The sequence below is a fragment of the Balaenoptera borealis genome (assembly GCF_965194805.1).
Source record: "Balaenoptera borealis genome assembly, chromosome: 11".
NCBI classification, from domain to species: domain Eukaryota; kingdom Metazoa; phylum Chordata; class Mammalia; order Artiodactyla; family Balaenopteridae; genus Balaenoptera; species Balaenoptera borealis.
The window spans coordinates 109,943,144-109,956,230 of record NC_138868.1 but is presented as its reverse complement, the minus strand read 5'-3'; the positions used below and the strand labels follow the sequence as shown (position 1 = coordinate 109,956,230).

At 42.7% G+C, this 13,087-nt stretch overlaps 1 protein-coding gene across 8 annotated transcripts in view; it reads right to left on the bottom strand.

Annotated features, from left to right (window-relative positions):
- The window catches only part of NTM (neurotrimin), a 935,126-nt gene that overhangs the window by 150,498 nt on the left and 771,541 nt on the right, over nt 1-13,087 (bottom strand). The window lies entirely within an intron of this gene.

Genomic DNA, 13,087 nt, shown 5'->3' with positions numbered 1-13,087 from the left:
GGCATCAACATGGATATGTATTCTAAAATCCAGTTTACTCTGAGTTATTCAGTCAAGTCTCTGAATTACTCCATTATTAGTTTTCATTTATTTTGTCATGTGTGAAGAGTAAAAAAAAGTTGCTTTGGAACATTTATAATCTAACACTGAATAAGGAAGCAAACAGTATCCTGGATTAAGACTGTGTCTTTATTTTTAAAAAGGTTTTGAACAGTTGCCTGAAGCAACTGGGAATTAACTGAGGTTTACCTGGTCAGGATAAGTATATTAGTTCACAGCCATTAAGGCAGAGATCCTAATCTTCCCAGTATTTTTCCCCATGCTCCACTGGGGCTTCACTGCTTTCAACAACAAGATTTTCATTAGCTCTGGGTGTTTCGTTAGTCTGCTTGGTTCATTGCTCAGGTGTGGAACCACTGAACTCAATTATGGCTCCATGCATAGAGTTTTGAAGGATAGCATTACTAAGAGGTTGCTTGTTAGGAAAAATTCAAATGTCTTCTGAAATGTTCTGTGTTTTATCTGACTTGCTGTAAAATATCCTTATGTTTAGCAACGAAACGATAGTAAGGATAATAACATAAAGTCAGCCTATCTTGTCCCTTGCTCCACTTTGTGGTAACGTAAGCACACGATAATGTATTAATGTTCTGGTACTCGACAGCTGGAATTGCTGAGGCTATGAAAGTGAGTCATACCGTGGTTACCGGACTGGAGTTTACTTGTCTAAAGCCAACTGAATCAGAATGAAAGGGAGTTTCTGTCCATGGTTCTGAAAGAAATCAGTCAAATCCCACAGGATTCGATACTGAACAAGTTCAAAGGAACCTCTTATGTTGAATCGTGCATGTATTGTGATGTCTCTAATAAATCAATTACCTTCTGGCAGCAAAACGTCACAGCATTTCAAACTCTGATAATCACCTCCGCTTTGCTGAGCTTTAGGCTGTTATAACCCACACAGTCTAGCAAGGAACGCATCAAGGAGAAGGCTGAGCAACAAAGAAACAATAGACTTTAGGCTCATATACTCGACTAGGATTCAGAGAGGCTAAATCCTTCCTCACTCCCCGAATACTAGGGCATATATAGATATAACACCGCATGTTAAGCATAATCTGTGAGGACATCTACCGCTTGGTGTCTTCTTTGGAAAGTCCTTTGGCATTTATAGAGAAAAGTCTCTCAAATACTTATTTGTTAAACACCACTGTATGCATGATCTCTTTTGTTACTTATATAATCTAGTTTTACACCCTTCAAATGACAAGGTGTGACAATATCTTCTACTCGCTATATTGCAAAAGGGAAAGAAACTGCCTTCAGCTTAAAAGTACATCTCCTATCGAGATGACAACTCTTCCTGAAACTAGTTTTTCTATGTGTGTATTCTTTTTTATCTTTGAAGGATGATTCTATCTCTCTAACTGACCAAAATGCCCAAAACGCATCTTTTGCAAATGCCCGCCTTTTATCACCTAGCCTTGTGCAAACAGCCCCACCTGAGATGCAGCACCTGACTCCTCTCCCTTTGAGAAGCCATGTGAGTTTCCCAAGGGCTGGTGAATGAACACGCCTTCTGCACACCACACAGATTCACTTCTGCACACAGTGACATGTAACTGGGGGAACGACCTGAATGTGCTCTGATGTCAAGCGTATGTTAGGACCACACTAAAGGGTAATGATACAGAAATAAACAAAAAACCTGCCTGGCTCTTGTCTGGAGTGAAATGAGGGCAAAGGGAGCCTTCTTGAGATGGATAATCCCAAAACAGTGTAAGGAGTGCTACAGTCATGAGAGGAACAAAAATCTTTGAAAGTTCAAGGACGGAGACCCACAGCTTTCTTGAAATGGGGTGGGGTGGGGAGTGGGACTCTAAGAGTGGCTTCTCAAAGAAGGCAGTTAATTTCAGTCTTAGAGAATGGGCTGGTTTGTTTGTTTGTTTCAGGCTGAGAAGGAAGTTGCAGAGAATGGCAGGATCCTAACCAAAGGTTCTCGGTTATACCTCTCACAACCACTCCCAACTCTCAGTCTCTGCATCTCCATCTCCAGGAAAGTGGAGGAATTACTCTTCATCTGCCATAAAGACTATGTTCTGTTATATTCTAAATTTCTACAAACTTGGTTGACTTTACCAAATCTGAGGTTCTAATGCCTACGGAGCAGAAGAGCAGGAGACAGGGTGTGGACGTACGTGGGGGGATAACAGTGTGGGCTACAAAAGAGAGCAGGGCTGAGAGGGACATGGTGATCCCTGAAGAGCAGAGAGAAGACCCCAGGCTGAGATGCGGAGGAAACGTGCCTCCACCCACTCTGTCACTGAGAACCGAGGTTACCGCACACCTTTGCTTAAAAATCTTACATGTATATACTCTGCACTAAATCATTCTCTAGTACCTGACCTGGACACTTTCATTACCCACTTTATTTGCAAGGCCGCAGCCTCCTACCTCCCAGGACTGCATGTGGCAGAGCCCCTCCGGCATGCTGCAGGGGAAAGCGCAGGTCCTTGGTGCCCTGGTTCAGAACAGCCAGGTCAGATAAACGTGAAGTCCTGTTACTCAGAAATACCCATCGAAGGACAGGAGAGGATTTGATTACCGTGAATTCTCCTCCACACTCCTCTTCCTGCCTGACAATCACCTCCCTCTCCAGAGCAACAAGCATGTGAACACAAACAGACGTGAGGCTTTTCAAAAAGTAATGAACTCGGAGGCACTGGAGCCAAGGCGAGCGTGGTTTAAATGCAGGGCTCCAGCAACCCAGAGAGGCCATCAATTATACAGCCCTGCCATCGAGGAAGCAAAAATAATATTTCAAAGAGTCATTGCCAGAGAGAGAAAGAGAAAGAAGAAAATGCCACAGAAATCACACCATTCAGAGCAAGCAGTTCCAAAAGCAGAGATGAGTGGATAAATCCCGCCAAGGCAGCTCCCTCCACCCAGAGGGAAAAAGGCAGGACATGGCGACTTCTGTCCTGCCCAGCCCTTCATCCAACACACCTGAGTCCATGATGTCACTTTGTCAGCCTTGTTTTCTGTTACCCCTTGGGGTATGTAGAAAAGCACATTCTTCATTTGCCAATCCATTCCTGAACATTTTTGAGAGCTTAACATTACATATCACGGGATATAAGTACAGGAGTCATTTCTTTGTATTTCACCAGTTCACATCCGTGTTGTAATTTTATTCTTAACAATAACTATTTGAAGTAAGGAAAGGATCACTATTATGTCTATTTAGCAGATGACAGAATCAAGGCCTGGAGAAGTTCAGTGACTTGTCCAAGGTCAGCCAAGGTTAAGTGCCCAGCAAAGGGTCTAGAAAGCAGAAGGCCATCAAGAAACATTTTTTGATAATAAAGCGTGATGAAACTAAATCATTAAGTATCTGAGTCACAGAGCTGGTCCTCCAGTAGCCAGTGGAGGCCTCTATCCAAGGCCTCTCTCTGTTGAAGGCAATCTATTAGGAGGTAGGTAGGGTTAAAGTAGGTAGGACCAAACCGTTTATAAGCCATCGTCGAACCCCAAAGAACAGAAGACACAATCTTTGGCTAGAGCATTCTGGAATGTTTTTGGTAGATGCTGTCATTGCAGGTGCTATTCCATGCTTTTAAGAGAGCAGGGATGGAGACGGTCTAACACTTAAGAAAAAGGTTCAGCCCATTTAGGCTGTACTGTGGTTAAAAGTAAATGCTTCATCTTATAGAAGGGAGGGGAGTGAGAAGACCAGCAGCTCTGTAGCCAGGGGGCTTCCCTCTTTACTTTCTTGGACACTAGTTACACTCTCTGAGCCTCACTTTCTTCACTTAGAAAATGGACCTGATAATACTTGCCCTGCTTCATAAGCTGCTGGTGATAGAAGACAGGAAAGACACTTTATAAAGTCACATGCATACAACTATTACATATGTAGTAAGAGTCTGAGAAACTGTCCTCTGAGGATCCCAGCATCCCCTCACAGAAAGGAGGAAATGGCAAACCAACTACACACCTCTGGTTGAATTACTAAAATAGCAAAGAGTAGCAGCGGCAATCATAATGCTTATTCATGTTGGTTTAAACCAGCGTTGTGGTTTAAAAATACAAAGAAAACGAACAGCGATAGTAAAAAGCATAGGATTTGGAGTAGTCAGAACAGAAGTCCCAATCCCCACCTCCTCTGTGCTCAGGAACAGTCATAAACAGATTACTTAACCTCTGCCTCCTTGGTCATAAAATGGTAATGATGAAGAGATTTAACTCAAAGCTTCTATTGAAGTTTAAATTAGAAATGTGCATATAGGAGGTAACACAGTACCTGGAAAATATGTGGAGCAATTATAATAATTATTTGTAGTATTACAGGTTGTCTCACTCTTGGCACATTTTCTGCGTAAGGACAGGTGGATTGACGTGGAGTTATTTCCCTCTCTTCTAGATAACCTGGGAGATGTTTAGACACAGAGAGTTACAGGATGCCATGTGAGGGGCATGACTTTTTATATCAGTCCTTTGGTATTACAATTGATCTTGCCTGGTTTCCTCCTCTTACATTGATCTGTTCAGAATGCTCCTGACACAAATGCAATTTTCTGTGGCCAGCAATCAAATTCGCCAATCAAACATGGCAAAAGTGATCGAAACAAAGGGCACAAGTGGTGCTATTTCCAGCACAAATGATCAGTTCCTGAGTTTCTGACAGCTTCAGATGGAAAAATCAAAATAACTTGAGACAGAAATAGCCCAAAGACCCTGGGTCCCCAACCCATTTGCAATATTCCTATGGGACCTGGAGCCCTCCACGATGCACAAATACGGGATTACACATCTTGTGAGGCTGTGTGCTCGGGGACCTGGGAATTAGCTGGCCTTTCCAATACTGTCTCTGATTTTAATTATTGACATTTAAGTAGATTTTAATAGTCTCATTCCTCTGTAAGGCCAAAACATATCTGTATCACCCAACCAAACTTAGGATGATTTCTAGCCAATGAACAGATTTTCCCCAAGTCCTGTTTTTTTTGTAGAGAAGACTTGTGTTCTCTGAACACATTTTCTGACTGTGTCTCAGCCAGAGTGCTCAGAAAAGGGAGTAAAGTAGATGAGAGGAACCAGGGGGAGGCAGACACAGTTCGTGCAAACCACCCGTGGTTTTTAACGTCTAGACATTACAAAACATCTCTTTATGAAAGTCATCAATTGCTAACCCTTTACCCATACCAAGTTCTGCAAGAGCAGAACCCTAAATAGACGCATATCCTATGATCTCTACCCTCTCCGCAGCCTTCGCTGATTGGAATAAGTGTGGTCACCTGACTCAAACGAAGACCATCTGACTTGAGATCCTGCTAATTTGAACTTGAGGCACTAAAACCAAGCCACTTGGCTGTGATCTGTCAGCTGTCTGGATGTGCACAGAGGCAGGCCAGGGCCGCGTGTGAGATGAAGTTGGGGGACCAGAGAACCCCTAAGGAAAAGATTCAAGAGGCCATAGGAGAATGGAGGAAAGAAGCAAACATAAGGAGACCACAGCCCCGATAGAGAGCGAAGAGGATCCCAGGCCCTCCTTAGAGGGTTTGCTGTTCCTCCTGAACTTGTTTCCACAGCAGCTGCCCATCTTTCCAATAAACCTTCTTCTACTATTTGAGTGAATTCCTGCAATTCAGCTGGAGTTTTTAACCATGGCACAGAGTGGGTTGGGAGAAACTGTCAGTGAGGGAAGCAAACAGACAACAGAGGCAGAGGCATGAAAGGATATTATCCTTTATTTAGGGGTCAGCAACAGGACAGGCGGGGACTGGATGAAGGTCAGAGGGTGTGTTTGGTCTCCGCGAGCCGGGCTGCCCTGGGAGAAAGTTAGTGAACATCTAAAGGGAGAAGTAAAGACACTAGAATCTCTCACATAATGAATGATGAGGAATTAGAGATTCATTCAACAACCCACATTTACTGAGAACAGTATCTGACATTCAGTGGATGATACTTGAGCCCCAAAGAGTTACATCTTTTGGGTAAAGAGATAATTAGAATATAATGAGGTAAGTACAAGGAGAAACCTATGCAATGCTTGAACTATCTACTTAGGGGAGAAGGGGAGACTTAAGGAACGTTAACAGGCATCGTCAAATATTATAATTTCCAGCATGAGGTCAGGACCATTTATGGCTCATTTTCCTACTACCAGCACTCAGGACAGTGTCTGACACATAGCAGGAGTTTAACAAGTATTTGTCAAATTGAATTTTAAAAAATACTGAATGCTTCCTAATATTAGGCATTTCACCTAGTTTTAATCCCCCCTCACGATAAACTGATGAGTGGTTATACTCAGGCCACTACAAATGAGAAAACCAGAACTCAGAGAGATTAAGTATCAGACTGAAACATACACAACTGCTAATATTCAGCCGTTTTGATCTATAGCTTATGGAAATTTACATGGGTAGTAAGATTCAAAATTCGCATCTCTCAATTCAAAGCCAAGCACTTTTTATTACTGCAAAGGATTCAACTTATTCTATGTAGTTCTAGGAGAATAACCAAGAGTCAGACATTAGAAGGAGGCACATTTTTGGCTTAATATTAAGAAAAAAAAGCTAGAGCTCTTCTAAAGGAAATAGGACCTACATGACTAGATGGTTCCCCATCATTGACAATCTTCAAATGAGTGGTAGTTTCTATCTACTATCCACCTACCTACCTCCTATTACGGAGAGACTCAGGTTTGGGGAAAGGAATTGTGGGAAGATACAGGACCTGGGGTTTCTATGTGTGTTAAGAGCACATCCTTTATTCTTTGGGGATATGAGGGAGGTTGGGGAAAATGAAGCAGACAGTGTCTTCTACCTTGACCTTCATGCATTTTCAGTGAAATATTCCCCAAGAATCTTTTTCAATTGCACATGATGTGGGCACACAGGCTTAGTCAGCCCTTGGCCCTCAGCATCTAAAGGTTAACATTCAGCAGGTGTCAGGGGCCAGCCTGGGTGGTTGTCTCCCTCTCTGTCCCAGAGTGAGGCAGTCCTCACCCTTCTCCTAAACCCCAGCCTTTCACCAGAGGCTCTGACAGTTCCTGGCATAACTTCCTAACACTAGATTTCTGAAGATGTAGGACCTAGTAAGGCACAGAGAGAAAGATGGGATGAGCTGAAGTCCAGGCAGGAGATGGTCACAGCTCTCTGCAAACCTCCAGAGAGACACTGACACGCTCCAGTCCTGCCAGGGAAACTCCATCAATATTTACTTCCAGTTTTTCTCCTGTTTGTCTGTCAGTGTTGAAGACAAAGACATGATGCTCCTTCTGTGTCTCATCTCCAGGCTCAGGCCAGTGGCAACGCCAGTCCAGGAGGCTATTCTCAGGATGGGGAAGTAAACGCGGAGATCGCCCTAGCTAACACAGCTGGCTGGAGATGTCTACATCCCTCAGAAAGTGTTTTATAAAGTGTGTGGTGGTTCCCTCCTACAATGGATTGACGTAGTTGAGCACTCAGCCACTGGCCCTTAGAAAGAAAAGAAAGGAAGATGAAATGAGAATGAACCAGAGGTCCAAAATAAGTGAAAAGCCAAAGGATTGCGTGATTAGAACTGATGACTCAAATCCTAGGAATAATAGAGACCAAAACAAAAGGAGGTGAATGGATAATGGATTAGATAATGTCTGAAGAGCTCTGATGTCTGACTCCAAAATCAATTCAGCACACCAGTAGTCCGCTCAGCAGTTCTGGCGGTGTGACTCCAAAAGACCTTCCTGGTACAACCACCTGAATCCCAAGGGGGCCAGGCTTCGGGGTCTGGGATGAGTATAAAGCCAAGATCTGCTTTACACAAGCTTTTATCCTGCCCTGGGAAGCGAGCTACTCTCAAGTCTGGGCTCCTCCCCTTCCTGCAGACAGATTTCTCTCAGGCCTTGGGTTGACTTAAAGATTCCCCAGGAGATCTGGCCTGAAAATCAGTTCCAAAAGCCAAAAAAAGCTGAGGAGAGCCAGATTAAAGTATCAGCCCAGAATTTATGCTCTAGACTTAAGGTTTAATAATGCAACAGAAAATCAATATTTAATAAAGCAAATGATGGAGAAAACCACTGCCCAGGAGATGAAGCTGCTGCACTGTTTTCAAATGTCTCGGCCCCAGAGGAGGCTGGCCCCAGAGGAGGCTGGCCCCAGAGGAGGCTGGTCCCAGAGGAGGCTGGTCTGGCAGAACGCACTGGAGACGAGGTTGGCAAGAGAGGCCGGCACGCAGACAATCGCAGGTCCCACTGATTCCTATTCTGTTATCTCTGGGCGAGCTGGCCATTTTTATTAAAGGACTAACATGGAATGATGATGAGAGCGCTATAAGATACCCAACAGAGTAGGGACAGACGGACCAAGCCAGCCTTCAATTGGCAGCCCAGGACTGTCCAGACCCAGGCAAGAGGGCTTCCTAAACTCACAGTCTATTTGGAGAAAGGGGAGGGTGAGGATGGGCCTAGATTTGTACCTCTTTAGATGGACTCCAGAGAGGGAACAAAAGATGAGTCATTCCAGCCAAACTCACCGTAAAATCAGCAGTGGGGTGAAATGTGCTTACTCAGCACGAGCAATGTTGTCAACAGTGGCTTTGCACTTAGTAGGGACACAGATTGCCACTGAGTGATTCACGTATCTGGAGAAGACTGGGCCGAGGAATGCAAAGTTTCTTGGGTGCTCTCTGATTACAATGTGGATTGTGAGGTGTTTCTGAGCTGCAGGAAAACTTAACTGAATTAGGTCTCTAGGCTGCCTCCTTTGCAGCAAATTAAATATTTCTGGTTAGTCATTTTTCATTGGAAATTATTCTTCCCTTTGGGGGCAAAACACGCTTCATCCTGTTTATTTCTCATTGACCTAGACGTCTGGGTCATAGTTCATTTCATATTCTTATTTGGCTAGAAGGAAATACAGTTATTAGATAGCCAACAACCTTTGGTGAGGAGAGAAGGCTATACACATCCGCCCTGAACAAGCTCACTGTGTTTCCTGTTACTGAACCTATGCATGGCCACCATGTATAATGCAATAAATTCTTTGAGTTACTGTGTCTTCCATTCATCTAGGGCTCCCAGTGTAGCTGGGAAGTACAGACAACTAAAGCCAATATGTTGTTCATAACTTGAGAAGACTCAGGCAAGGTACGTGCCAGCCACTGCCTGAATAGGAATGAACTCATTTGTAATGGACAGACTGGCTACTCCCATTTGTTCTCTAAAAGCACAGAGTGGAGACAGCACAGTGTATTGCTCTTCGTTAATTAGGAAACTTCTTCAGAAATCCTGAATGCAACTGTAAATTAGCAGGAAAATATTTGCTTCAGACGAAAACAAGTCAAGATGAAAGGAGGAGAAGATGTGAGGAACCCAAAGCCCAAACAGTAAGGAATGAGGTCGGTCTTGCTTATCCTTGTACACGCCAGCCATAGAGTTGGGATGTATTGGGTTGGCCAAAATGTTCGTTTGGGTTTTTTTGTGAATTTTTACTGAATGAATGAACGAATAAAATTTGTTGAAAATAATTCGTTGAAAAAGGAGCCTGCTGTGTGGGGAGTTGAGAGAGAGAAGGTCAAATCCAATAGCACGGCCTGGGAGACGTCCAGGAAGAAACCACAGCTCAGCCATCGGTTTATCCCGTGAATTTCTCATCACATCACAGACATTCTGTAAATAGAAGACAATGGCCCTCTCATATCTCTCGCAAGTAAAGAGCTATGAGACTGAGGTAGCAGGCAGGTTTCAGAAAGTAGCCTTAATGTTAAAAATGATGGCCAAGGACACAGAGACTCTCACCCTATTCCTCTTGTTTGGGCTTTGCTTCCTTTCAAGACGGACAAATTTTGTGTCTGCATAAGTCTCTAAACATAAGTTTAGAGTTCTGAAATTCTGGGTTCCAAATAAGTGTTGTGATCAATTCCTATCCAGTCCTAGACTACCCTGGAAGAGATTTCTGCCGCAGTCTAATAACTAACCCAGTCTTATTTAGCATGAGTGGACAAAGAGGGTTGAATCATTGCAAAACTGACATTATAGGTCTAGCAAACGGGACTTGGAACTTCAGTGATTCAAAAAGATGAAAAAAAAACCTAGGTCATGTTTTTCAGAATCCATTACAGGGAACTCTGGGGAGAGTAAGGAGAAAAGCTACGTGACTGGGTCTAGACTCCAACAAGCAGGATACAGCAGCAAAAGACAGGGAGAACTTGGGCCATAAAGGGCTTTAGGTGAAAGTTTTCAACACTGAAAGTAATCGATATATCTACTAAATAGCTCAGGGGCTGCTATCAGAGCAGCTGTAATAATAATTTTATTTATAAAATTCTCGCTTCTCCAGAGATGCCCAGGGCACTGTACAATAGCACTAAATAAATTAAATTAAAGCATGAAATATTATGAAAATGCAATGAAATCAACATTGCTGAGGAAACAGGGAAACCCCAAAAAATAAAAGAAAAAGGACTCTTCTCTGCAAGAAGCAGCCCTTAGCAAGAGGATGATTTTGAGAAAGCACAGCAAAAGCTTAGCCTCCCGAGGAGGGGGTAAACCACCCACGGGCATCCTTTCAACAACAGATAAGGGTTCAAACCCCATCTTCCATGTGAAAGCTTTATGATCTTTAGCAAGATTGTAAGCCCTTTTAGCCTTGTTTTCCTCATCTACAAGGTGTAGATATCGTATTCTCACCTACTGCCTATGACTATTGTGGGATTTAAGTGAGATTTTGTGAGTGCTAAGCCTGGTACCCATGATCTAGTAAAAACCTAATAAATGTTTCTATTATTATTACTGTGACCACTGGACAGAGGATGTATACAAGAGGACAGAGATTGTATAAAAGGCAATCGGTTGGGTAAAATGAGGTAAGATCCTGAACCAAGGCAGTGACAGTAAAGACGGGGGGATACGAACAAGGGGTATCTATAGGATCAGGTGAGTGACTGAATTAGGGGTGCTATAGGAAGGAAAGAATCAAGGACAACCTCTAGTTCTCTGTCCTTGGCAATGGGGATATAGTGTTTCCATTCTTCAAGGTTGCTAATACACAAGGGAGAGAATTTGGGGTGGTGAGGACAGTGGGGTGAGATGATTTGTTCAATGTTGAACACATCACAGAACTTCCCAGAGGTGAATCCAATAGGCTCTTGAAGATACAGTTTTGCTGGCACTGAATACAAAGATGTGGTTGGTTGTCATGAGTGAAAGCGCAGTAGTTGAAGTCATGGGCTCGGGCAGGTCATCGGATATGATGTAGCCCAGGTGAAAAGAATGGAAGAGTAAAGGTGTAGACACCAACAGGTGAGAAAGAACTGAGAGTAAAACATCCATATAGGAAGGGACCAATGGGGGAAGGGGAGACCTGGGAGGACTAGCATTTCATCAGCTAAGGGACAAGAGGAAACACCATTCTACCATGACTTCTCTGTTAAATAGAATGGAGAAAAAATAATGAAAAAAGTCATGCCTCCTGAGAGTAACAATTCCACAGAGAACAGGCCTAGTTAGTCTGTAAGGTAAGTGCTAATGCTATTGCCCAGCATCAGCACTGCAAATGCCTTTACTTCTACTCTGGTGATGACATTGAGAAGAACCAGGGGAGACAGAAGAGCAGCCCCATTTGTGGTAACATGCTAGGGGCAACATGGCGACACTAGATCTGAATGCTAGGCCCACCTCAGCCAACAGGTGGCCAGACATGCCATCGGTAAGCATTCAGCAAGGGCCTGCAGGTGATGTCAACTTGCTCAACTTCTTTTTCTGATTTTTTATTGAAGTACAGTTGATTTACAATATTGTGTTAGTTTCAGATGTACAGCAAAGTGATTCAGTTATACATATATATATATATTTTTTCAGATTACTTTCCATTATATGTGATTACAAGATATTGAATATAGTTCCCTGTGCTATACAGTAAATCCTTGTTGTTTATCTATCTCTATATAGTAGTCTGTATCTGTTAATCCCATACTCCTAATTTATCCCTCCCCACCTTCCCCTTTTGGTAACCACAAGTTTGTTTTCTATGCCTGTGAGTCTGTTTCTATTTTGTGTACAGATTTATTTTTATTATTTTTTAGATTCCACATATAAGTGATATCATATGATATTTGTCTTTCTCTGTCTGACTTACTTCACTCAGTATGATAATCTCTAGGTCCGTCCATGTTGCTGCAAATGACAATATTTCATTCTTTTTTATAGCTGAGTAATATTCCATTGTATGTATACACCACACTTTCTTTATCCATTCATCTGTTGATGGACACTTAGGTTGCTTCCATGTCTTGGCTATTGTAAAGAGCACTGCTATGAACATTGGGGTGCATGTATCTTTTCAAATTAACGTTTTCATCTCTTCTGGATATATGCCCAGGAGTGGGATTTCTGGATCATACGGTAACTCTATTTTTAGGTTTTTTAGGACCCTCCATACTGTTCTCCACAATGGTTGTACCAATTTAAATTCCTACCAACAGTGTGAGAGGGTTCCTTTTTCTCTACACCTTCTCCAGCATTTATTATTTGTAGATATTTTGGCGATGGCCATTCTGACTGGTGTGAGATGATACCTTACTACAGTTTGATTTGCATTTCTCTAATAATTAGTGATGTTGAGCATCTTTTCATGTGCCTGTTGGCCATCTGTATGTCTTCTTTGGGAAAATGTCTATTTCGATCTTCTGTCCATTTTTTGATTGGGTTCAAGGTACAGTTTAAGAACACATGCCATCCTCAGTGATTTTATAGTCTAATAAACATTTTTTACTTACGCACTATTTTTTTCTAATTTAAAGTTAGGACTACTTTGAGAATGGCTAGCAAGACTGATGTTTAATGAAGGGTACTTTCCATATGATGAAATAATTACCATATGCTGGGCAGAATTATGAAACCTTTAGGTGGTATCATGTCACATTATCACCTCACAACAACTCGCTATGACAGGCTTTATGACTATGCTCGTTTTGCAGAAGGGACAAACCCAAAGCACAGACAACTGAAGCCCAAGGTCACAGCTACTATCCTAACCCAATCATGTGTCAGGGCAAATTCTTACCCACCATGTCGACTGTGTTCTCTCACACACATAAGGAG